At 40.0% G+C, this 27,829-nt stretch overlaps 1 pseudogene; it reads right to left on the bottom strand.

The window, feature by feature from the left end:
• Positions 1-382: 382 nt before the first annotated feature.
• On the bottom strand, positions 383-24,929 carry LOC127674449 (DNA topoisomerase 1-like; annotated as a pseudogene).
• Between the last annotated feature and the right edge of the window lie 2,900 nt (positions 24,930-27,829).

Below are 27,829 nucleotides of genomic sequence, written 5' to 3'. Positions count from 1 at the left end.
AAATGCACCAATATAATCAGACTTCACACACAGTAGCTGAGAAATGTATGTTTGCTCCAAACATTGCAGCAAAACTGAATTTGCCTGGCAGGATGCTGAAAATTTTCCGTCCACTTGCTCTCTTGAAAATAAATACAAAATTCAAAACAAACCATACAGCTAGAATTTTGATATCTGAAATATTTTTAAATATTTTTAAGTTGTCCATAGGACAACTGGCTCAACTTTCCCATATAGTATCTCCAGGTCTATCTTTTTGTGAAGATGTTGCTTTGTTAGGACTTGTGGCCTCTCCTTCGGTGTGAGGGCAAGTGAGGCTCAGTTTATCTCCATCTTCTCCCAACCACACTGTTCCCTTTCACAGAACCCCTGCTGAGACTGGTCAAAACTTGTAGGCCTCATGAGTCATATCAATGACCCAAGCAAACTTCTCCCTCTGGGTTTTGTTGTAAATCTTCTCAATTGGGACCCTCCTTTTTTGCAACAAACCACTGTGATCCTAGGGTCCAGATAATTGAGTGTGGAGGTCCCCAAGGTAATTTGTTTGTTCTCTGATCAATCTGTAGCTTGAATCTCCAGCTTCATCAGCTGCTTTTCTAGTCTCTGCACAGCCTTCTTTTTTGATTCTACTACCTTCTTGGTCTTTGTATCCTTCATGAATTTGACATCAGCCTTAGCACTTTTCAGGTCCCTTCAAGTATCTGCTAGCTGGTCTTTCTTGGCAACAATCTTAGACTGCAAGTTCATCATTGACTTCCCAAAGGTCTTTGGTGGCACCCTCTGGTGGTTATGAAAAATTGCAACAGCTCAATTGGCACAGTTATAAGATAGAATCTTCCCTGGTACATTCTCATCAGGGGTTGTGAGCTCTTTGAGCTGCTGCTGTAGGGTGACAGAGGCATTGTAGGTACGGAACACCCTGGCAATCAAGCCCTCCATGAGATCCTGAAAGTGCTTATTTACAATACCACTTTAAGTCGATCAAAAAGATCATCCTCAGGCTGCTTGTTCTCCATAAATAGTTGTAAGTTTTTAAAAACTCGTTTCTCAACTGAGACTTTGATATAGTATCTGATTGAGTCCTTCCAGAGAAAGTCAAATTCCACCACATACTGCTGACCATCCAATTCTTGGTCTAGATTGGTGTGATCCACTCTAAGTGAACAGCAACCCACATTGCCTGCCAGCTCTCCTTCTTCCTTTTCATTGCTCACTCTTAGAGCAAGCTTAGTAATGAAATACAGTGCTACAGTTCTCTGCCAAACTTTCATCTCTTTGCTCTTCCAGTCTTTGCAATACTGATTTCTGATCTTGTCCACACAGTTCTTCAGATGCCAAGCAGTCTCATACTTCTGCCAGTCTTTCTCACCCTTGATTCATAAACTGGGATTCAGCATGATGTGTTTGATAGAACCTTTGATATTCTCTGTCCAGGAGACCAGCCAAGTAACTGCTTTATCATATTGGACTTCCTTCCGTTTATGTCCAGGAAGAGGAGAAGGAACCTTTCATCTTTGCTACAGTTGATGATCATGTACTCAGGAATCATCCTTCTCTTCAGCATACACATCTTAGGGTGGTTACCTCAGCCTGAGAGAAGCCCTGGAGGCTCTCTCTTGAAGTTGGCAATCAGCTCTCAAAGATTATGCATTACAGAAAAGTCATATTCATTCAATAATTTTTCATTTTATTCTTTGATTTTCAATTTTTCATCCTTGCTCATCTGTTTCCGAGCTTCTGATTGCATTTTGAAATACTGGCTCATCTGTGTAAAGTCACATTTGCTTTGGTTGGCAATTGTATTTTTTTTTTGTCATTAGTCATTTTCTTTCTCCACTCTTTAAAGAAATTTTTCCTCAATATTTCCTTAGCAGTCTATTCATGGTCAAGCATTTTTGCAAAGAATGTAGCTACTTCTTCTGCTTTGGGACTCAGCTTCTTAACTTTACCATCATAGTACAACTTGACACCCTCTGGCAGAGCCTCATAAGGTGGAGTGAAAACAGGCCCTTTATGTTCTTAGGCATTTCCATTTGATGCCTTCTCCTTGCCACCATTTCCACTTCTGTTCCTCTTCCTTTTTTGGCTTCTTTTTCTTATTATCTGGCTCAGCAACTTTTAGCTTTATCTTCATTCTTGGGCTTTTTCAGTGTGCCATCCATTCAATCAGAAATCTGCTTTGATCTGGAAGTCCTTATGGAGATGGTCCCCGATTATGTCAGCTTGCATGCGAACACTGAGGGATCAGAGGCAGCGCGGGGGAGAAAGGCAGACAGAGCTCCTGAGAGGCACGAACAGATGGTGACAGCAGCCACCTGCCTGAGACTCCTGGGACAGCTTAGGAGGAAGCAGCTACACTGCTGACAGACTGATAGGCAGGCAGACCCCAGCAGTTGAATAACAGCCTGAGTTTGTATTTCCCCAAATCAACCCATTCTTATCTCCTTGTACAAAGCTGAGGTGCAAGTGGATAAAAGACCTCCACAAAAAAGCAGATACAGTGAAGCTTATAGAGGAGAAAGTAGGGAAGAGCCTTGAACACGTAGGCACAGGGGGAAATTTCCTTAACAGAACACCAATAGCTTATGCTCTAAGAACAATAATTGACAAATGGGACCTCATAAAATTGCAAAGCTTCTGTTAGGCAAAGGACACTATCAATAGGACAAAACAGCAACCAACAGATTAGAAAAAGGACTTTACCAATCCTACCTCTGATAGAGGGGTATTATCCAAGGTGTACAAAGAACTCAAGTAGTAAAAAACCAGAGAGTCAAATAACCCTATTAAAAATGGCGTAAAGAGCTAAACAGAGAAATTTCAACTGAGGAAAATGGAATGGCTGAGAAGCACCTAAAGAAATGCTCAACATCCTTAGTTATCAGGGAAATGCAAATCAAAACAACCCAGAGATTCATCCTCACACCAGTCATAATGGCCAAGGTCAAAAACTCAGGGGACAGCAGATGCTGGCAAGGATATGGAGAAAGACAAACACTCCTCCATTGCTGGTGGGATTACAAGTTGGTATAACCATACTGGAAATAAGTTTGCTGGTTTCTCAGAAAATTAGATATAGTACTACCTGAGGACCCAGCTATACCACTCCTGGGCATATACCCAGAAGATGCTCCAATATGTAGTAAGGACACATGCTCCAGTATGTTCATAGAAGCCTTTTTTATAATAGCCCAAAGCTGGAAAGAACCCAGATGTCCTTCAACAGAGGAAAGGATACAGAAAATGTGATATATTTACATAATGTAGTACTACTCAGCTATTAAAAACAATGAATTCAAGAAATTCTTAGGCAAGTAGATGGAACTAGAAAGTATCATCCTGAGTTAGGTAACTAAATCACAAAAGAACACAAATGGTATGTACTCAGTGATAAGTGGATATTAGTACAAAAGTCAAGAACAAACAAGATACACTTCGCAGAACATAAGAAGCTCAAGAAGAAGGAAGATTAATGTGTGGGTGCTTCGATTTTTCTGAAAAAGGGAACAAAATACTCACAGGCACAATTAAGGAGAAAAAGTGTGGAGCAGAAACTGAAGGAAAGGCCATCCAGAGACTGTCCTACGTGGGGATTTATCCTATAAACAGTCACCAAACTGGATATCATTGTGGATGAGAAGAAATGCATACTGAAAGGAGCCTGATATGACTGTCTCCTAAGTGGCCTTGCAGATACAGAGGCAGATGCTAACAGTCAACCATTGGACTGAGCACAGTGTCCCCAATGGATGAGTTGGAGGGTGGAGTAGAGGAACTGAAGAGATTTGCAGCCTCGTGGGTAGAAGGAGAATGTAGGCCAAGCAGAACCCCCAGGGCTCCCAGGGTCTAAGTCATCAACCAAGGGATACACATGGTTCCAGCTCCATTTGTGGGCCTTGTTGGGCATTAGTGGGAGGAGAAGTCCTTGGTCCTATGAAGGCCCAATAGATGCCCCAGCATAGGGGAAATTGGGGGTGGGGGGTAGTTGGGAGTTGGTTGAGTGGAGGGACATCTTCTTGGAGGCAGGGGGAAGAAGGATGGGTTTGGGATTTTCTGGGATGCGGGAAACTGGGAAAGAGTATAACATTTGAAATGTAAATGAAGAATATATTCAATAAAAAGAAGAAAGATTTAAATAAAAAAAAAAAAAGGAAAGAAAGTGGGAAAAAGCCTCAACCTCATTGGCACAGGTGGAAATTTCCTGAACAGAGTCCCAACAGCTCTGGCCCTAAGATCAACAATTGATAAATGCGACCTCATGAAACTGAAAAACTTCTCTAATGGAACAGATACCATCTATAGGACACATCAGCAACCTATAGATTGGGAAAAAATCTGCCCTATCCCTACATCAGACAGAAGGCTAATGTCTGATTTGTAATTTACAATCCAAAATATATAAATAAATTGAGAAGTTAACCTTTTCCCAGAATCTAATAACCCAGTTAAAAATGGGATATTGAGGCAAATAGAGAATTCACAACAGAAGAATCTTGAATGACCAAGAAGCACTTAAAGAAATGTTCAAAGTCCTTTGTGATCAGAGAAATACAAATCAAAATTATGCTGAGAGTTCACTTCGCACCAATCAGAATGGCTCAGATCCAAAATCAAGGAATAGTATCGCATGTTGGCTAGGGTATTGAAAAAGAGGAACATTCCTTCCTCCATTGCTGGTGGGTCTGTAAACTCGTACCACTACTCTGGAAATTAATCTGGCAGTTAGTTCCTCAGAAAACTCAAACTGGTTCTACCTGAAGACCCAGCTATACCACTCTTGGGCATATACCCAAAAGATCTCCCTTCATACCACAAGGACACATGCTCTACCAAGTTCATAGCAGCCTTATTTGTAACAGCCAGAAGCTGGAAAGAACCCAGATGTCCCTCAACTGAAGCATGGATACAGAAACGGTGGTTCATTTACACAATGGATACTATTCAGCTTGGAAAAAAGAGGACATCATGAATTTTGCAGGCAAATGAATAGAACTAGAAAATATCATCCTGAGAGAGGTAACTCAGACCCAAAAGTATATACTCACTAATTCATGAACAATAGTCAAAAGATAAAGAATACCTAGGATACAACCTATAGACTGCAAGAAGTATAACAAGTAGAAAGGCACAAGGGAGGATGTTTCCATTCCACTTAGAAGGGGGTAGAAAATAATCTCAGAAGGCTAAGGAAAGGAGGGAAATGGTTGGAAGTAGGTAGGAGAAGGCATAAGGGAAACTCAATCAGGTATAGGGGTGGGAGACTGAGAGAATCCCAGAGATCCAAGAGAATGAATGGAGATAAACAGCATTGGGTGAAGACTGGAAGATGGAGGAACCATGCAGATACATATACCAGACCGTTAAACTGAAGTCACAGACCCCTAGGGATGAATTAGGAATGAAGAAGCTGAAGGGAAGAGAGACCTCATAGGAAGACAGCAGTCTCAACTTACCCAGACCCCAAGGAGCTCCAAGACAGTGAGCCACCAACCTGGAACATTCACAGGACTGGTCAGAGAGTGCTGAGACAAATATAGAAGAGGTCTGCCTGGTCAGCCTTTAGTGGGAGAAGATGTGCTTAATCCTCAAGATATCTGAGGCCCTTTGGGAGGAAGTAGGCTTGTTGGGGGAGGGGTGGGTGAGGAAGAACCATCTCAGAGGCAAGGGGGAAGAGGAATGGGGTGAGGAACACTGGGAAGGGGTCTGAAATAGGGGAAATGGCAGGAATATAAATAAATACAATAATATAAATTGAAACAATAAAAATAAATGAGAAGGAAATAATATTTCTCAGATAATAAAGTGCCAATAGCTAAAAAACATATTAAAAATTAGCATAATTTTATATTATGGAACTACTAAATTCCTATGCTATTTAATTCCACACTACCCATGTTTCGAGGTATTTAACATTCAAATTATAGTTCAGAAAATTCATATTAACTAAAATATTCAATTCAAATTACACGACACCTATATATTTATGAAATATTCTTGCAAAAGAAAGCATAATTAAATAAAGTGAATTAATTACATATAAAGTTCTAACTAGAAACCATAGGCAAATAAAAATAAAATAAAAATAGTAAAATTTAAAGATGATTAAACATGCAAAATAGCCAGAATAAAATAATAACAGAGTAAGCCAAACAAGGGTATAATGTAGAGGTTAATAATGTAAAGTCTGCCTTATGTGTGTGAGATTTTAGATTCAAACTAAGGTATCACAAAATATAAACTAAATAGATTATAGTGCAGCCTTTCCAATGATGAGAGCATATTCTTAACAGATAACCTTTATGAAGGCAGTGAAACTGAAATTTGAAGTCAGTATCCATAAGATAGAAGCAAACATTCTAGAAAACATACAAATTAAATTTGTCAATAAGCAGATGCAACAATAAGTATAGTAACATAATACCAAACACCCATTAAACTAAAATAAATGTACAAAGGAAATGATCAATAAGGCAAAAGTTGGTTATTTTTTAAAAGATAAATAAAATCCACAGTACCTATCAAAATGAAGAAACATACAAAAACGTATAAAGAGTAAAATGCAAAAGTATAAATAAACCTCAATATAGACAAAGGAAACTGTAATGAATTTTTTACATAAATTGAACATTTTAGACAAAATTTCTTTTCTGGAGAAAGAAATGTTACTGGAAAATACTGTCATAGTAAACCAACTTAGCATCTTAATGTTTAAAGTTACAGAAAAGATAAAGATAAAGTGATTTTCAGGTAAAAACTGCAAAATTCATAAAACATAAACACATGTCTAAAGAAAACATAAGGAAAATAGATCCAGGGCCAGTGAAACTCTGAGGATACTGAAGGGTTTAAGGGTTTAAAGGAATGGTGATAGAATTTAATAGTAAAGCACGTTCCTTAAGTGTGGGAGTCTATACTGGAACACCAGTACCAAAAAGTTAATAGATTACTGTACATCTCATTCAATGATGAGTATATAACCTTATAGCTAACCTTTATGTTGCCAGAGAAACTGAAATTTGAAACCACTATGTATAGTATATATGTAAACACTCTAGATCAAGACAAATTAAAGTCTTCATATACTATTAGGAGCTTGCTAAGGCATATATATCGTGCACTTAGAATGCATTAAATATAGCTTTACATGCTAGTTTAGGAGCTAGAGAGATGGCACAGAAATTTAGAGAATTTGTGGCTCTTACACAGAACCCAGGCTTAATTCCTGTTACCCACATGGTAGCTCCTAACCATCCTTAATTTCAGTTTCAGGTGATTTGATGCCTACTTTTGAAATTTATATGCACTAGACACACAGGTTGTACATGTGTCAACAGTATATTAATATATACATAATAAAACAAAACAAATCATTTTAGAAATGCTAGTTTATAGCATAAAACTACAAAGATCTTTGACATAAAAATCTTATAATTTACTAGGAAAAAGATAAAGGATAAAAATATAAGATGTCTATTATGTATATTAACAAATGCAAAAATATATGAATAGTCTATTAGGATGGAAGGACTAAGGGTATTCTGCTGATAGTAATTAACAAAGGACCTTATTTTTGTCCCTTCCCCCACAGCATTGAGCTGGACTTCTCAGCCCCCACCTATCCTCAGGTGTTACCCACCCAGTTCAAGCTGCGACATCCCTGGCTGGCAGTACCCAGCCTTCCTCCACTGGTGTTATCCCTGGCCTTTGTTCCGCTGAGAACAGTGGGGCTGTTCTCACCTTGACAACCAAGGCTGCCTCAGGGCAGTCTCACCTGGAGACCAGCTGAGACCTGCAAGACTTGAAGTACCTTCCCAGCAGGTGACCTGCTGAGAAGTGGAGCCAGGAAGTTCTTGACCTTCTTCTTGTTTCGGGGGCAGGGTTATTTTCTAAAAACTATATATATATATATTGGCTAAATAATAGTAAAGTCAGTCTTGATCGGCAAACTGTCGTCTTGACTCAATTCTCTTTCATCGCCTTCCTGTTTATCCCCAGAATTCTCTTCCAGGTCTCCAGTTCACATGTGGCCATGGGTGGTTACATATTTTAAGTGAGATGAAATGACAAAATTCTTCAACTTCACTTCAGTTTTCACACAGATTTTTTATAAGCAGCTTTGAATTAGTTCATTTTCCTTAGTAAATGGATGATGAAGATATTAGAGTTCCAGAAATTAAAAAAAGAAAATAATAAAAATTGTATTATAATAAGTACTTATTTTATTGTATTCAGTATGTTGCTGAAGATCTACTGTATCAAGCTTCTTGAAAACCTCACCTTTACTTTCCCAGAATGATGGGATATAACCTGGAAGTATAAGCTAAGATAAACCTTTCCTCCCGTAGGTTGATTTTTGTTAAGTTAGCAAAAGAAATTAAAATTGAACAAAGGCAATCTGAATTTTTTAGAGTGGACTTCCAGGTTAAACACAAACTTATTATTGACCTTTAAAATAATAAAACCGTAAACATTAAGGGGTTCTATCATAAATAAGTATATAAATTAGGACATAACTTGATAGTTTACTTGCAAAAGCATAAAAAGTGTACATTATATAACCTTTTGATTGTTTTTTTAAATAATGTTCATTTTCAACAAATTTTTAATTTTAATTTGATTTAATATATATGGATATTTTCTTGTATGTATGCTTGTGTGCATAACATTTATAACTGGTACCTGAAAGAGATCAGAAAAGGACATTGGATACCCTATAAATGCAGTGACAGAGAGTTGTGAGCTTTCATGTATATGCTGGGAATAGAATCTTGCTCCTCTGAAAAAGGTTCAAGTCCTCTTAAGTACTGATCCATCTCTTCGGCCCCTTTCAATAAATTTATTTGTAATCCTTTCCTTTGATCACTGCTCATCTCCAAGTAGTGATTAGGAATGAGACTGGCCTTAATATAATTTAACCGTATTACTTTTTTTAATATTTTTATTTTCTATATTCTTTGTTTACATTCCAAATGATTTCCCCTTTCCCGGATCCCCCCTCCCCATATGTCCCATAAACCTTCTTCTCTCCATCCATTCTCCAATCACCTCCCTCCTTTTTTTCTCTGTCCTTATATTCCCCTCCAATGCTAGATCAATCCTTTCCAGGATCAGGACCTTCTCCATACTTCTTCATGGGAGTCATTTGTGATACGATTTGTGCCTTAGTATATTAACCATATTACTTTTAATGATACAAGAGAACTGTTAGGCACATGTTTTTGTGGTGGCTCTATCGAGAGTGGTGCCCAAAAGTCAATATATTTGAAGGATTGTTTCAAATTTAGTGGAAGTGCTTGGAAATCTTTAGGATTTGCAATCTTATTGTAGGATGCTTGGAAGTTTCAAAATTCCATGAAGGTTACAGTTACCTCTTTAACTGGCTGTTTTTGTGTGTCAACTTGACATGACTGGAGATATCACATAGAAAGAAGCTTCAGTTGAGGAAATGCCTCCATGAGATCCAGCTGTGGGTCATTTTCTCAATTAGTGATTGAGGAGGGAAGTCCCCTTGTGGGTGGTACCATCTCTGGGCTGGTAGTCTTAGTTTCTACAAGAGAGCAAGCTGAGCAAGCCAGGGGAAGCAAGCCAGTAAGAAACATCCCTCCCTGGCCTCTGCATCAGCTCCTGCTTCCTGACCTGCTTGAGTTGCAGTCCTGACTTCCTTTGGTGATGAACAGCAATGTGGAAGTGTAAGCTGAATAAACCCTTTCCTCCCCAACTTGATTCTTGGTCATGTTGTTTTGTGCAGGAATAGAAATCCTGACTACAATACCTCTCTATCTAATTTCTCAGCTACTGATCAATTTTTATGGCTCCCTTCCTTTCTTCTGCCATGCTCACCACCAAAATAGCCATGGTCTTAGGATTACTCTTTCTATGATGAAAAAACAATACCAAGGCAGTTTATAGAAGGAATATTTTATTTGGTGCTTTCTCACTGTTTCAGATGGTTACTCCATGAATATTGTGTTTAAAAATTTAGCAGCAAACAGTCAGCTGGGACTGATGCTGGAGAAATAGCTGAGAGCTCATATATGATCTGCAAATTTCAGGCCAAGAGAAAGAGCAAAACTAGGACTAGCAAGACATTGTGAAACCTCAAAGTTCTCCCATAGTGACACATCTTTTCCAACAAATCCACACCTACTAACCCTTCCCAAATAGGTCCACTAACTGGGGACAAAGCATTAAAATATATGAACCTAAGGGACCCATCCCCATGCAAACTACCACAGTCAATTGAATCATCCTCTGAAACTGTAAGCCTTCAATAAATGTTTCATTCTATAAGTTGTCCTGTTTATGCTGTTTTGGCACAGCAACAGAAGAGTTATATACACTTAGATTTGTCTTGAAATATCTTGTTTTCTTCATTTATGGTGATTAAGAGTTTTACTGAGTATAATATTCTAGGCTATGGGGTTTTTAGCAATTGCAAGATATCTGTCCAGGCCCTTTTAGTACTTATAGTCTGTTGAGAAATTATGTATAATTCTGATAGGTCTGCCTTTGTATGTTACCTGGCCTTTTTCCCTTGCTGCTTTAAATATTCTTTCTTTATTCTGTATTTTGTGTTTTGATTATTATGTGGCAGGAAGATTTTCTTTTTCTCATCCTGTCAAATTGGTGCTCTGTAAGCTTCTTTTTTTAACTGGCTATTTATTTACATTTCAAATGTTATCCTCTTTCCCAGTTTCCCCTCTGCAAACCCCCATACAATTCTATGAAGGATCTCTCCCTCCTGCATCAATACCCTAGCATTTTCTTATGTTGGGGCATCAATTAAGCTTCTTGTATGTTTACAGAAATCTCATTCTTCAGATGCAGAAAGTTTTCTTTTATAATTTTGTTGAAAGAATTTTCCTGTCCTTGGATCTGGGACTCTTCATTGTCTTTTATTTCTAATATTCTTCGATTGGGTCTTTACATGGTATCCCAGATTTCCTGTATTGTACTCAGGATTGTTTTTAGATTTAACATTTTTTCCTAATATCATTTTGCATTTAGTTATTTCAAAACAGCTTATGTTATATAGAGTTCTAAAAATAGAGTTCTCTATCCTCAAAACCCCAGTTACACATGAGGCTAGAAACCATTTTTCTTATATTCTCAATAAATGTTGGTACGGAAGCAAATCAAAATATACACATGTCATATTTGTTGGCTAATAAATTGAGAAATGACACAAAATGGTTTACTGGTAGATTTCTTCTATTTAACCAAAATAGAAACAGGCTTCAGATTTCCCTTGTCAGGTCTTCCTTACATCGATAACTGAATGCCACAGTCAGCATCCTGCATTCAGTACAAAACCTGGAAGTAGCAGACCTCTTTACAGATGACCTGAGATAACACTTAATGCTGAAAGAAAAATAACTAACCCAAATAGCACAAAAAATTTAAAGGCAATATTTTCAATTTGGGGGATACCTGTCCACACAAAATAATTAATACTTCTAAAATATTTCCACAGAAAATTATAAAAGAAAATGTGCATGAATTACAGAAACATTAAAACTCACACACAATTACAATTCTTCTGAAAACACTACCACAGCTGTTGTGCACACTGACTTTCAAGGGACCTTGGGTTTCTAAGTACACTATAACAAGAAGTCAAGTAAGGCTTTTTTCATCCCCAAAATGTACACAATGCACAAATTAGTTTGGAAAAGAAGTAATATTTAACAGTTCTCTGACTTAAATATTTCTACATAACAAAAGTTTTTATGTCACTGTCAATATCACTTATATACAGATGACAAAAGTGAACAAAATCAAAAGATGTCCTTTTAAAATAACAGTGGAATGTCTCTCTTAAGGACTCTAGTGAGGAAGTCCACATAATATTTATAATAAAACTGTTCTCTTCTAGAACCAAAGAGGCAATGAGAGAAAATAAAGGCAACTATTTTCTTTTTTAGAAAATAAAATAGTGCCCAACTTTATGTTATAGTGAAAAAGGTATCCATTTATAAACAGTGAACAGGACAGAGGTCTGAGGTGCACCAGGGAGTGGCCACAAATGTGCTCTGTAAGGAGAACTCCTACTTCTATTTACAACAGATACTCAGTCACATGGAGGCCCATGTGTCTATCTATGTACACAGGTATTTACATATAATACATATAAATAGCTTCAAGGGAACTGATGTGATATGACGTGGGAACCATTTGTCTTTGGAATGCTGGAGCACACACACTGCTCAGTGCAGAAGGATTTGGTTTGGGATGAGTCTGTGTCTCGTGTAGCATGGTTTGGTGACATGGAACCATCCCCTAAAACAAACACTCTTCCATGTGCATGAGGACAACAGTCACAGGGCAAAGTGCCCTTAGCCTTAAAATATGGATACATTTACTGAGTGGACAGGAACAGCTACTGTCCCTTAGAAAACTCTTACTTCCTGCTCACAGAGTATGGCTTGTGCTTCTGCATTGACTGCACAGATGTATCTATGTGTGCAGCTGGTCCTTGTCTGCAGGTCAGGTCCTCCTTCCATGGCACTGCTCTGTCCTGTGTGTTCTTCTAACTAGGGGTCAGGTTGTGTGGTGGAGAGAGTTGGCCCAGGCATCTCTCAAGGCATCAGTTACATTAACTTAGGAGCGGGCTATACCTCCTTCTTTGGGTATTTTGTTCCCCCTTCTAAAAAGGATCAGAGTATTCATACTTTGTTCTTCCTTCTTCCTAGGCATCATTTAATGTGTGAATTATGTCTTGGGTATTCCAAACTTCTGGGATAATATATACTTATGAGTGAGTGCATACCATGTGTGTTACCTCAATTAGACCCAATACTCCCAGAGCTCCCAGGGACAAAACCATCAACCAGCTAGTACACGTGGAGTTACCCATGGCTCCAGACACATAGGCAGCAGAGGATGACCTTGTTGGACGCCAAAGGGAAGAGAGGCCCCTGGTCTTGGAAAGGCTTGATGCTGCAGTGTAGGAGCATACCAGGACAGGGAAGTCGGAGGGGGTTGATTGGGATACAGAGGGAGGGAAGATGGCTTATGGTAGTTCAGGGGAGGGAACCAAGGAAGGGGAAATCATTTGAAATGTAAATAAAGAATATATCTAATAAAAAAGAGAGGGCTAAAAAGAACTGATTGTTACTAATTAGCAAAATGCAGAGTAAAAAGTAGAAAAAACATCCTTGTGTAATGGCACTGCTTCTGAACTTCATGCACTACCATACATGTGTTTTCTGCCCATGTTAATATGTCTTTTGCTAACACAACTCTCACCAAAATTGTCCCCCTCCCCACTCCTGCGTTTGAGCTGGGCTTTTAGCCTCTGCTCTGACCATCAGTTCTCAGCCTGTGAAATTCCTGGCCCTTGTTCTTTATAGAACAATACAGCCCTCTGCTCTCACTTGGAAGCCACAGCAGCCTCACCTAGAAGCATCCCAGATCTGCTAGACTTGCAGCTCTCTGATCTCAGCAGGCAACCTACTGAGAGTGGAGCCAGCAAGATCCCAGACCTCACCAAAATCTAGGGGGGAGTTTCCCAAGCTAATATATTGACTAACATTCATTAAAGCTCAGTCTTGATCAGCAAAATGTCATCTTGACTCAATTCCCTTTTAGCTGCTTCCCTATACATCCCTCAGCTAATCTTCCAGGAACCAGTTTGCAGTAGCTGCTGGCAGCAACACAAAATTGATATTCAGATCCAGTTCATCTGCTAAGGACATACCACAGTAGTGCCCAGTTCTGTGATTTGTACACAATGAAAACACTGAATTTTGCATTTGTACATTTCCTACTTGCTTTCCTGTGAGTCTTTGAATGATGATTCTTCAAATAATTTTAGCTAAAAAATTATTGTAGATACCCTGAAGTCTCAGAACAGAGCCTATTTGTGCTCGAGTTCCCTGTAGAACTCCATGGAGGATGTTTCAGAATAGTGTCTGAGTATTCTCGTCCCCCACAGGACTCAAAAGATGATGCTCTGGCCTCTTCCCATGGCACCAGAGCACATTGGTCAGGGTTTGCCATTCACCCACCACCTCATGAACCACTTCCTCCAAGTGGAGGATCCTTAGTTTTTCCCCATCCTGTTCCTAGACCACAGTGGCTGACCGCAAGGTCCCCACAAAGCTGTGTGCTCACTTCATGTGCAGTTTCATGTTGCTTTTCTGGGTGAAGCCCATGACAAAGTAGTCACACCTGTAGGGCTGCTTTCCCGTGTGCTTCTACATGTGCACTTTTGTTACAAGTTCTTCTGGTTGAAGGTTTTCTCATAGAGAGTGCAGTGGCAAGGCTGCTCCCCTGTGTGAATGAGGCTGTGTGGCTGTGTTGCTGTGTCACTCTAGCTGGCTTGGTTTGGCAAATGCCTTTCCACAGGTGTCACATTTGAATACTCTGGTCTTCTGAGAGCAGAGGAGGGTCCAGCATAGTATGTCAGCATGTGCCTCTTGAGGTACGTATGTGTGGCACACTTGGAGACCTTCCTGAAGACCAGGTGAAAGGACTTTCAGCACCAAGATGAAAGGGCTTAAAAGGGGGGAGTATAGGGGGTAAGGTGAGTGTGGCTAGGTGGTGTGGGGGGAAGGTGTCCAGGCGGGCCCTTGCCTGGGCACCTCTGCCCCTGAGGGACCACACATACACAGACATGGTATAGAATAGAGTTTATTCAGAGTAGGGGATGGGAGTTAGTGGTAGAGAGAGGTAGAGAGAGAGGTAGAGAGAGAGGAAGAGAGAGAGAGAGACAGACAGGCAGACAGACAGAGAGAGAGAGAGAGAGAGAGAGAGAGAGAATAGAGAGAGAGTGGAGGCCAGCCATGACCACGTGGATGGGGGAAGAGCCCCAGGGGCAGAGAGGTGAGAGAGTGTGGGGTTGTGGGAGAGCAAAGAGAGAGAGGAGGGGCAAGTAGCCCCTCTTATAGTGGGCCAGATCTTTGGGGCGGGGCATACCTGGCTAATGCCATGTAGGTGTGGGGTGGAGCTTAGACAAAACCCCAACATTCTCCAATGTTTGGCTAATTAATAAAAGAAAAAAGAAAAGAAGTGATGGTGAATACGGCGAAGCAGGAATAGGGTCGTTGTTGAGATCTGGCTGCTTCATGCTGACAATGGGGTGGCGTGTCTCTCGGGAACCTAGAGAAAGGGGTATGGGGGGTGATTGTCCAGTCTCAGGAGGACTGGCTGCTTCTTTGCTGTCCAGAGTTTGTAGAGCCATTTGAGGATAGGTCAGGAGAACAGGTCCAGTAGAAGCTGTCTGCATTTGGAGAAGCTGAGAGGAGATTGGAGCATCTGAAAGTTGCTTCTCTGGAGCTGTCCTGGATATGGCAAGGACCTGGACTTACCAAGATGTTGGAACATATTAGTATTGGTAGGGAATAAGACTAAGTACATTTGGGAGAAAGGAAAATTTTCTTAAGATGTACAATTGAAACCCAAAGGTATCCCACCCTTTGGAAAGGTAGTAAAGTGGGAACTTGGGCAAATGTACTTATCTGGATGGAGCCTACTTGGTCCATGAGCAGTAGATCTGGGTAGGTTTCCTGTAGCTATCAAGTTTATTAAAGACATAACAACATGAGTTAACCACATGAACAGTCCTTAAGATGAGCCTTTGTGGATCAGAAGGAATAGAATTGAAGGTTGGGACAGTGACAGAGCAAGAAGAGGAAATATGAAGCATTTAATGGAAACAGAGTTTAGGTAAGGAGATAACTGTCTAGCTGTCAATGTAGTCAGAAGTCTGAGGAATAAACAATAACTTAGCAGTTATATTATTAAAGAATGACAGATTCCAGTAGCAAGCAGTTCTTTGTGGTCTCTGGTCTCCATGGCGGCTTTGGCTGTCAGTCTGGATTTCAAGCACAGAAGATGCACAGCTTTTTCTCTGTGGAACGGATACCCAGGACATGAGAAATGGCTTACCTTTGTTTAGCTAAGTCATTTAACTCAAGGTATCCGGTTTGTCTACTGCACTCTTTCAGGCAGCATCCTGTCCATCTTTCTTCTGAGACCTCCTGGGAGAAGCTGTCAGGCTTTTGGGAATTCTGTCTGTCTTAAATATAATAACAAACTTCTGACAAGATTGAGTGCAAGATAGGAGAGCAATAGTTAAAGAGAGACTAGGAATGGAAATCTTAAGTAGCTTTGACAGGTTGCATAGGTAGAGGAAAGTATATTGCCTTGGTTAGTAAAGATGCTAGGATCAGAGTAAGAAAGCTGGCAGCAATGGATTAAATTGTGGTGACAGAAAATGAGTTTGTCTAGGCAGATTTAGGCTTGTTAACATCAACTTGAGCACGCAGGCTATAGGAGCAAATGAGTTAAGGGTGTGGGAACACAGAATAGGTGAGGTTCAGATTCTTTATCATTTACCAGACTGTTAATTTTAAAAGTATACAGTCGAAGGAAAGTAGCACCCACTGGGTAGGGGAGGGATTTGTTAACTGCAAACTCAGCGTCCCGAAGAGTGCAGGAACAACTGAAAGGCAGCTAAGCCAAAAAGCCCAGACCATCGTGAGGACCTTTGGTAGCTGGGGCTAGAAAAGCCGGAGCTTTAAAAGCCAGAGGAAGTGTCCCGCCTGGACCAAGATTTTCGTGGACGGCTGTAAAAGCCAATGGGAGACTCAGGATCACTTCCGGATTAGGATACACCCCCAAGGGTGGGTCTAGAAGTCCTAAGCAGGAGTGTGGGCTAGGCATGAGAGGAAACCCTTCGTTCCAAAAGAGGTTGGCCAGACTTCATTTGAAAGCTAAAGGGTTATTTACTATTATGGTTAATGTTTATTTAAATTTCTAATCTGGTAGAGGGAAGAACCTGACATGTAGCACACATACTTGTGGAAGCCAGTGTAGACTGCTTGGCTATGGGACCCGGTCCCCCAACCTTGCTTCTTCTGCCTGTGCATGGCTGCAAGACCAGTCATGGATTGCTGTATTAACAGTAGAGGGCATTGAGAGTGGTGGGAGGGAGACCGCGCAGTGAAGAAGAGGGAAGACAGGGTGGTAGGGAGAAGCGGTAGAGCTGTGAGAGAATCAGGTAGTAGAATTGGTGGAGCATCTCAGCAGCCAGTGTGGAGCTGGGTGTGGGCTGTGGCTAGGCTTTTGCTGGTAAAGGCCCTAGAAATCTGCGCTGTAGCCAGCAGAGCGGGACAGTATGGTGGTGGTGGGTGGGGCACAGCAACGGGAAAGGAGTGCAGGCTTGCTGCAGCGGGGAGGCAGCATCGCCGATTCTGAGAGCCTGGAGAGACCGTGCCATGGGTAACAGTTGTGCTACCAGAACCTGCGGCGGTTCTGATGGTACAGACTGTCAGCGAGAAAAGCTGTAGTGGGGAAAGTTAGTGATCAAGCAGGCATAGGGTGGAACTTCCTGTCAGCAGCAGAAGTTGGAAGTTAGGTAGCCTGCAGTGGCTGGGAAGTAGCTTGTTTCGTATCTTAGCAACAGCGTGGGAGGGGCGGAGCTGCCGTGAAAGCAGCAGCAGCAACAGCTTCAGCAGCAGTTCTGGTGAGGGAGGGGGTCTGGCGTGGGCGGCAGGGGTGACTGAGGCACCCGGGAGAGACCGCAACCATGGCCAGCAGGCCATGAGCCCTGCGGGCCGCCAAGCCACCATGGAAAACAAGGGGAACTAGTAGAATAAACACTGCTGTCCAGCAGGGATGTGCGCACACACGACCTCTGTGAGGCTGTGGTTTAGCTTGTTTTGTATCCTAGCAATAAGTCGCAGGGGTGAATTAGATAGCCGCGCCCAGTGGCACTTGCTGCCCGGGGCATTGCAGTTGCTGCCGCTGAGTTCCACTGGGAAGGAGGGATGGAATAGCAGCGGTCCTGCAGGTAAACGCAGGAAGTGCAGAGACTATTGCTCTGACCAGTGGGGGGTGTAAGACTTACCCATTGGTGAAAGAGGCTTAATATCCCATGGTGTTTCTCGTTCCAGCTGATGCACCAAGTGAAAGGACTTTCAGCACCAAGATGAAAGGGCTTAAAAGGGGGGAGTATAGGGGGTTAGGTGAGTGTGGCTAGGCAGCGTGGGGGAAGGTGTCCAGGTGGGTCCTTGCCTGGGCACCTCTGTCCCTGAGGGACCACACACACACAGACATGGTATAGAATAGAGTTTATTCAGAGTAAGGGATGGGAGTTAGTGGTAGAGAAAGGTAGAGAGAGAGGGAGAGAGAGAGAGAATAGAGAGAGAGTGGAGGCCGGCCATGACCACGTGGAGGGGGGAAGAGCCCCAGAGGCAGAGAGGTGAGAAAGTGTGGGAGAGCGGGAGAGCAAAGAAAGAGAGGAGGGGCAAGTAACCCCTCTTATAGTGGGCCAGATCTCTGGGACGGGGCATACCTGGCTATTGCCAGGTAGGTGTGGGGTGGAGCTTAGACAAAACCCCAACACCAGGCAGCTGTGAATGGCCTCCTTCCCATGCACCTCCTTCCTGTGGTGCATGATCAAGGTGGCTGAGGAGAAGGCATGGTCATGGTCGCAGTCCAGGCACTGGTGGGAAAGGCCCTCCTCAAACTGGCTGTTAGGGGTCAACTGGGCAGAGACATCTGTCACCTCATAATCTAATTCTTCCTCAGCAGCAGATGGGGACTGTGGGGTGTGGTTCACTAGTATGACTTGTGGTGAGCCTGTTCCACCTTGGCCTGAGAGAGAGGGATGTGTGAGCAATGCTGGGAATTGCTGACAATGAGAGGTAATGTTCAGTGTAACCATATCTAGCCCTCCAGACATCATGCCCTGAGTATCTTCCAGGATCAACGTGACATTGGCATCATCACCCACCCCTGATGAAGTCATGACCAGGTTCTGGGCTGAAATGGCTGATGGTAACGTTGGTGAGGTTGAAGGCAGGCTCCCACTCGAAGGATTAAGTTCAGAGATGCTCTCTGTTATCTCCTGTGGAGAGCCTGAGGATGAAGAGGCCTTGGGGCTGGTGGCCCGGGCTAGGACCTGGCTAAGACTGGAGTTGTTGATGATCAGGGTGATCTCCTGCAGGCCAGTTGAGGTGGACACAAGACCTTGTGAAGTCAGAACTTGAGTGAGGTCCTGTGTCCTGCTGCTGTTGGTGGTCAGCACAGACTCCTATTCAGACAGTGGGCCAATGGTCAGATTAGCAGATGTCACTGTGGGCTGTAAAGACAGGCCTGAGATAGGCTGGATAACAACACTGGTGGTGACAGTGCTTCTGAAGTCTGAAGAGTACTTTTCTGGGAGGTTGTACCAGACTCTCCTGTGACTGGCTGTGCAAACAGGCTGCCCTGTTGCTGTGTTTGCTGTAAAATGCTTGGATCAGTCTGCAGTGTTATATTGTTGATTCTAGAGGCATCAGTTCCAATGATCTAAACATTTGGTCCAACATTTGTTCATCATTCAATGCCAAAATTCCATTTGAGTTGCTGCACACACCTTCCCGGGGCTTCTGGGGTGGCCCCTCACCCAAGATTTAACATTTTTTGACTGACATATCAATTTCTTCTATTGTTTCTTCCACACTAGAAATTCTCTCCTCCAGATTTTGTATTCTGTTGGAAATACTTGTATCTGTTGTTCCTGTTGTCTTCCTTGGGTTTTCCATCTCTAGGATTTCCTCAATTTGTGTTTTCTGTTTAGGTCTTGATAGTTGTATTTATTTCCTTTACCCGTTTAATTGTATCTTCCTGTATTTTTTTAAGTTTCTTTTTTTTTTTTTTTGATGATGATATTGGATTGTTTGTGTTTTTGTTTCATCTTTAAAGGCCTTGGCCCTTTTCATTGTATTTTTCAGTATTTCATTAAGATATTTATTCATTTTTGTTTAAAGGCCATTTATATCCTCATAAGATTAGATACCCCCATATAGGGGAATGCCAGGAAAAGGAAAAGGGTGTGGATGGGTTGGGAAAGGTGTTTTTGGATGAGAATTCAAGAACTGGGATAACATTTGAAATGTAAATTAACAAAATATTTACAAAAAACAAATTCAGACACCAAGCTTAAAAAAATAAAAAAAAATTGAAAAAAATAAATGTTGTACTTAACTGCATTTTCTCATATTTGCATGTGGTATAATATCCAGGGCTTGCCATAATACAATAGCTGACTAATGATGTTCAACATTTTTTAAGATACTTCTCAGCCATTTGAAATTCTTCAGGTGAAAATTTCTTTGTTAAGTTCTGTACCCCATTTTTAACAGGGTTATTTGGCTTTCTGGAGTCTAACTTCTTGAATTCTTTGGATACATTGATATTAGCTCTCTGTCAGATATAGGGTTAGTGAAGATCCCTTCCCAATTTGTTGGTTGCCATTTTGTCCTTTCTATAGTGTCCTTTGCCTTACAGAATCTTTGTAATTTTATGAGGTCCCATTTGTCAATTCTTGATCTTAGGGCATAAGCTACTGGTGTTCTGTTCAGGAACTTTTCCCCTGTGCCCATGTCCTCAAGGGTCTTCCTCAGGTTCTTTTTGATTAGGTTCAGTGTGTCTGGTTTTATGTGGGGATACTTGATCCATTTGGAGTTGAGCTTAGTACAAGGACAGGAGAATGTATTGATTTGCATTCTTCTGCATGCTGACCTCCAGTTGAACAAGCACCATTTGTTGAAAAGGCTATCATTTTTTCCACTTGATGTTTTCAGCCCCTTTGTCAAAGATCAAGTCACCATAGGTGTGTGGGTTCATTTCAGGGCCTTCAATTCTTTTCCATTGATCTACCTGCCTGTCTCTGTACCAATGCAATGCAGTTTTTCACACTATTGCTCTGTAGTACTGCTTGAGGTCTGGGATACTAATTCCCACAGAAGTTCTTTTGCTGTTGAGAATATTTTAGCTATCTGGGTTTGGTTTGTTTTTATCCCAGATAAATTTGAGAATTGCTCTTTCTAACTCTGAGAACTGAGTTGGGATTTTGATGTGGATTACATTGAATCTGTAGATTGCTTTGGGCAAGATGGCCATTTTTACTATATTAATCCTGCCAATCCATGAGCATGAAAGATTTTTCCATTTCTCAGGTCTTCTTTGATTTCCTTTTTCAGAGAACTGAAGTTTTTGTCATACAGATCTTTCTCTTGTTTCTCTTGTTTGTTTAGAGTCACACTAAGATATTTTATATTTTTTGTGGAAATTGTGAAGGGTATAAATCAAAACAATTCTGAGATTTCACCTCATACCAGTCAGGATGGCTAAGATTAAAAACTCACGAGACAGCAGGTTTTGGCAAGGATGTGGAGAAAGTGGAACACTCCTACACTGCTGGTGAGATTGCAAGCTGGTACAACCACTCTTGAAATCAGTCTGGTGGTTCCTCAGAAAACTGAGCATGACACTTCTGGAAGACCTTGTTATACAACTCCCGGGCATATACCCAGAGGTTTCCCTGGCATGAAATAAGGACACAAGCTCCACTAAGTTCAGAGAAGCCTTATTTATAATAGCCAGAAGCTAGAAAAAACCCAGATGTCCCTCAATGGAGGAAAGGATACAGAAAATCTGGTATATTTACGCAATGGAATACTACTCAGCAATTAAAAACAATGAATTCATGAAATTCGTAGGCAAATGGTTGGATCTGGAAAATATCATCCTAAGTGAGGTAAACCATTCACAAAAGAACCCACATGGAATGCAGTCACTGATAAGTGGATATTAGCCCAGAAGCTCTAAATACCCAAGACACAATTCACATATCAAATCATTCCCAAAAAGGAAGGAAAAGACCCTGTTCCTGGAAAGGCTTGATGCAGCATTGTAGGGGAATACCAGGACAGAGTAGTAGGAGGGGGTTAATTGGAGAACAGGCAGATGGAAGTGGGACTCATGGAGAGGGTGGAACTTGGAAAGGGGAAATCATTTGGAATGTAAAGAAATACTACAGAAAAAAATATTATCTACAATTACATTTTCACTACACTGACAGAATAGTTTTGATAGAGATCTAGTGGTTTACCAGGCTTAAATATTTGTTGTTTGTTTACCTCCCTGTCTGCATGGCAGACAACATTACTGACTATTTTTTAAGTACTAAATAAAACCATCAAAAATAAAAAAAGGGCATTTTAGCGAGGTATTGAATGGCTGGTCTATGTGACGATTATATAGACATTAACCAATTTAATATTCCTTAGTAATAAAAGACTAAAAGCTTCAACTGTCATTTTAATAGAACAGCAAATGAAAAATTCTCAAACTACTTTCTTTGAAAATTGTCTTAGGAATAAGCATATCAACATAGAAAATACTTTGTCACAATGTTATTACATTTCAGTGTCTCTCTTCAGCACCATCATTGGCAGCTATTATAAACTAAGGCAAATTTCTTAAAACACAAATACTGTTAATTTCTGCACTATTCAGATTTTATATTGTATCATCTGCCTTTTATTGTGGCTCTGATAATGTAATGAAAAAACAGCTGCCCTGTATTCTTTGATAAATAAAAAAAAATTACATATCTGGGACTGGCATTCTGCCCAGCAGCCCAGCATTTTGGAAGCTTAGGAAGAAAGTTAATGTTATTCTGAATAGCATACAAAATTTCAAGGAAAGTCTGAGCTGTTTAAAGTAGACCTTTTCTTAAAGTAAGCAAAACGAAAAAGCAAAACAAAATGAAACAAAATATGTGGTTAAGACTTTTTGTTTTTTTTTTTTTTTGTAGTACATGCAGCTAATTCCAGCCCTTTGGAAAGAGAGGGAGGCTGCTTTCTGAGTTTGAGGCCAGCCTGTTTTACAGAGTGAGTTCAGGCCTATAAAGAGAAACTCTATCTTAAAAAATAAAAAAAAAAAAAAAAAACCAAGACAAAACAAAACAAAAAAGTCAACTCAAGCAAATCAGTAGCCTTCCTATACCCAAAGAATAAGTAGGCTGAGAACGAAATTAGGAAATTGACACCCTTCACAATAGCCACAAACAGCATAAAGTATCTTGGTGTGACTCTAAACAAACAAGTGAAAGATCTGCATGACAAGAACTTCAGGTCTCTGAAGAAGGAAATCAAAGAAGACCTCAGAAAATGGAAAAATCTTACATGCTTGTGGATTGGCAGGAGTAATATAATAAAAATGACCATCTTGCCAAAAGCAATCTATAGATTCAATTCAATCCCCATCAAAATTCCAACTCAGTTCATCATAGAGTTAGAAAGAGCAATTTTCAAATTCATCTGGAATAACAAAAAACCCAGGATAGCTAAAACTATTCTCAACAGTAAAAGAAATTCTGTGGGAATCAGTATCCCAGACCTCAGACATTACTACAGAGCAATAGTGATAAAAACTGCATTGTATTGGTACAGTGACAGGCAAATGGATCAATGGAATAGGATTGAAGACCCAGACATGAACCCACATACCTATGGTCACTTGATCTTTGACAAAGGAGCCAAAATCATCCAGTGGTGTACAGAGCCATATTGGGGAGTCCACATGGTAGGAACTTGACATTACCCAAGGACAATTCCTGGCTTCAGGCAGGAATCTGCCATTAGGACATAATAGGGAAGTAGGTTAAAGCAGGAATTTTTATCCTAGGGTGGAGAAGCTCAGTGAAGGTTAAGCTCATTGTTCCTCCAGGTCTAGGAATTCCTGAATTGAGCAGGTGACCCACCCAGCTGCTGGAGCAGTTGAGACAACAACTTCCAGGAGAAGCTAGACAACTTCCACCAGAACTCAACCTGGAGTCTGGGAGGAAGGATTTGCCCAAACTGTTAAAAGGTCTAACTGACATTAAAGTTTTGGCCTCGATCAGTGAAACATTGTCCTGGCCCTTCTTTCTTTTCGCCCCTTCCCCATCTATCCCTCAGCTTCTATTACAGCAACCCAGTTTGTAATAGCTGCAGGCAGCTATGGAATACAACACAGTGGAAAAAAGATAGCCTTTTCTACAAATGGTGCTGGCTCAACTGGAGGTCAGCATTCAGAAGAATGCTCAGGAGCTCTGAGTACCCAAGACAAAATTCACATAAAAAATGGCTCCCAAGAAGAAGGAAGGAGAGGTCCCTGGTCCTGGAAAGGTTTGATCCAGCATTGTAGGGGAGTACCAGGACAGAAAAGTAGGAGGGTGCTGATCAGAGAATGGGTGGAGGGAAGAGGGCTTATGGGACTTTTGTAGAGGAGGGGAACTGGAAAAGAGAACATTTTTTTGGAATGTAAACAAAGAATATAGAAAATAAAAATAAAAAACAAACAAAAAAATAAATAAAACAAAATAAATAGTTGTACTTTATTGCTATCATTAATATTGATAGAGTCTCCCAGTTACCTACATGACATGTATACTTCCATTAAGTTCACTACTTGTACATTTCCAAGGAACAGCCTCAGCTTGGAGAGAGGTTCTGTGGAAGGGATGTTTGGGAGCAGTGAAAGAACAAATCAAATTAAATCTTTGGTACTAGCTGACAGCCTTCAGTTATGCTTGAGACATCTCTCCAGAGGTCTCCAAATAACTCAGCTCTTGCAGACAAAAGCAGCCTCTTTTATTTCCATATCAAATCAATCATCCATCATAGTTTTCTTTTTGATTATGCCTGAATCAGCATTTTATGACCTTATCAACTTGATTCTTAGAAAAGACAGCAAGTACATTTTTTAAACATACAAATGAATTCAGAGATCTGATTGCCTTTGTATGTACAGGCAATAAGCTAGCTGAGAGGATTTGGCTCTGAAATCATCATTCCAATCCCCCTCTTCTGGGCCTAATAAAGCTTTGTCCCATGTTGACCTTGACCTCAGGAATCAACCATTATATCACAAATAATAAACTTACCTGGTTGAGCCCTTGTCCTGCAATCAATCACCACTCCCCAAATATTTTAACCCCTTCCTTAATATATTTCTGACAGCTCTGAGAAGCCATTTGCCTATCCAAGGGAGAACTCAATTCAACCCCACCTTTTGTCTCACATTCATGAAGCATGTTTAGTTTGAACCATAAATGTAAGTTTCCCTTCCCTTACCCATTTTTCATCTTTGCTGAGTCCATTGGGCATTCTAAACTACCATGAACATCTAGCTATCCCAGAAGGACTTCCATTCTCCCTTCACATCTTTCTCCATCTTCATGGGATCTATAGCACTAAAACCATACAAACATGAGGATCCTGAACAGTAAAGACCTACAGAAACAGAACAATGCAACCCAAGTATAACTATCAGAGGCCTTCCATACCAGGACAATTGAGGCTAGCTTCCCTCCCAATACCTACTACAATAGAAACAGCAAAGGATAAAAGCCATTCAGACAGTTAAAAGTCCTCAAGAGAACACAGTCAGGATAATATGTTAACTCCAGAGCAGAGCTAGTAGAACTCCCTACTAGAGTAAGGCCTGGATATCTTAAGACATCTAAAGCACAAGAAAATGACCTTAAGACCAATCTTATATAGACGATAGAGGCCTTTAAAGGGGAAATGTATAAATCCTTTAAAGAAATACAGTAAAATACAATCAAACAGTTAGAAGTATTTAAAGATGAATCAAATAAATTCCTTAAAGACTTCCAGGAAAATACCACTAAATAGGTGTAGGAAATTAATAAAGCTATGCAAAACCTGTAAGTAGAAATAGAAGCAATAAAGAAAACAATAAATCAATAAAGAGTCATAGAGATGGAAAATCTAAGGGCCAGGACAAGAACAACAGATGTAAGTAAGCATTCACTAACAGAATACAGTAGATGGAAGAGATAATCTCAATTATACAAAATACCAGGGAAGAAATTGAGAAATAAGTCAAAAAATATTAAGTCTAGAATGTTTCTGACAGACACTAACCATTTAGGAAATTTGAGATAACATGAAAAGAACTAACCAAAGAATAATAGAAATAGAAGATAAGGAGTCCCAACTCCAAGTCCCAGAAAATATTTTCAATGAAATCATAGAAAAAATTCCTTACCTAAAGAAAGTGATACTTATAAACATATAAAAAGTTTATAGAGCACCAATTGTACTAGACCAGAAAGGAAAATCCTCCTGCCACATAATAATAAAAACACAAAATCTACAAAACAAAGAAAGAATATTAAAAGTAGAAAAGAAAAATGGTCAGCTAATATACAAAGGCAAACCTATCAGAATTACACCCAGTGTTTCCAACAAAGACTCTAAAAGTTACAATGACTTGAATCTTGCAACCCTTAAAAAACCACATATGCAAACCTAGGCTATACATAGCAAAATTTTCAATGACCATAGATGGAAACAACAAAATATTTCAAGACAAATATAAATTCAAACACAGCCATGAAGAAAATGAAGGAAAAGCCCAATCCAAGGAAAAGAACTACATCCAAGAAAACACAGGAAATAATTTACATACTACAAAAAACAAGGGAAACACACACACACACACACACACACACACACACACACACATTAACATTACTAGCATCAACATAAGAGGAAAAAAATCACTGATCATTAATATCTCTCAATATCATTAGACAAATTTTCCTAATAAAAAGGCAAAGGATAACAGAATAAGATTGAAAATAAGAAAAAAATTGAAATAAAAAAATCTGCTCAATATACAAAATATACTTCAGCAACAAATATATATATTACCTCAGAGTACAGAGCTGGAATAAATGTTTTCCAAGCAAACAGATCCAAGAAGCAAGCTATGGTAGCCATTCTGATGCTTAATAAGATATGCTTTCTACCAAAATAAATCAAAAGAGACAGCGAATGATACTTTATACGCCTCTAAAGAAAAATCTTCCAAGAAGACATTCAAATTTTAAATAGCTATGCCCACCCCCCACACAAAGGCACTGATATTTGTAAAGGAAACATTGCTAAAGCTTAGATTACACATCAATCCCCACACACTAATAGTGGAAGAATCAACATCCGACTCTCCTTAATTGACAGGTCATATAGGGAAAAAAAATCTAAACAGAAATAATGAAACTAACAGACATTATGAATAAAATAGATATATTAGATATCTATAGACTATTTCATGCCAAAATAAAAGAATATACCGTCACAGAAACTCCTGGATCTTTCTCTGATATTAACCGTATAGTCATTCACAAAGCAAACATCAACAGGTACAAGAAAATTCAAATAATGCCATGTACCATCATCTCAAACCACCGAGGAATAATCTGGAATTCCACAAGAGAAACAAAAGAAAGCCTGCACACTCATGGTAACTAAGGACCTATCTACTAAATGATCACTAGGTCAGGGAGGAAATAAGGAAAGAAATTAAAGAGTTTCTAGAATCCAATAACAGTAAATGTACAATATACTCAAATTTATGGCATGCAATTGAAACACTTCTGAAATGAAAGTTCATTGAGCTAAATATCTCAAGGAAATTATAAAATTCATATATCAGTATTTTGAAAGTACATCAGAAAACTCTAGAAAAAATAAAAAAGGAAAAACACTGAAGAGGAGTAGAGGGAAGGAAGTTATGAAAATGAGGGCAGAAAACTATCAAATAGAGACCAAAAGAAAACTATTAGCTGATCCTCTGAGAAAATCAAGATTGACAAACACATAGCCATACTAATAATCAGAAAGACAATAACTAAATTAACAAATTCAGAAATTGAAAGGGAGACATAACAACATATACTGACAAAATTCAATGAATCATTAGGTCTTACTTCAGAAGCCCAAATTCCCCAAAACTAGAAAATCTTAAGTGGATAATTTTCTAGACAAATCTCATTTACCAATATTAAATCAAGATCAGGTAATTATTTTCACAGCACTATAACTTCTAAGGAAATAACACAGTAGCTAAAATTCTCCTGACCAATAAAAGCACAGGGTCAGACATTCTATACAGAGATTTTTTTTTCTTTTTATATAGTCTTTGTTTACATTTCAAATGATTTTTCCCTTTCCTGGTTCCCCCCTCCACATAAGTC

The sequence above is a fragment of the Apodemus sylvaticus genome, chromosome X (assembly GCF_947179515.1).
Source record: "Apodemus sylvaticus chromosome X, mApoSyl1.1, whole genome shotgun sequence".
In the NCBI taxonomy this organism is placed as follows: Eukaryota; Metazoa; Chordata; class Mammalia; order Rodentia; family Muridae; genus Apodemus; species Apodemus sylvaticus.
This window is presented reverse-complemented; position numbering and strand designations above follow the sequence as displayed.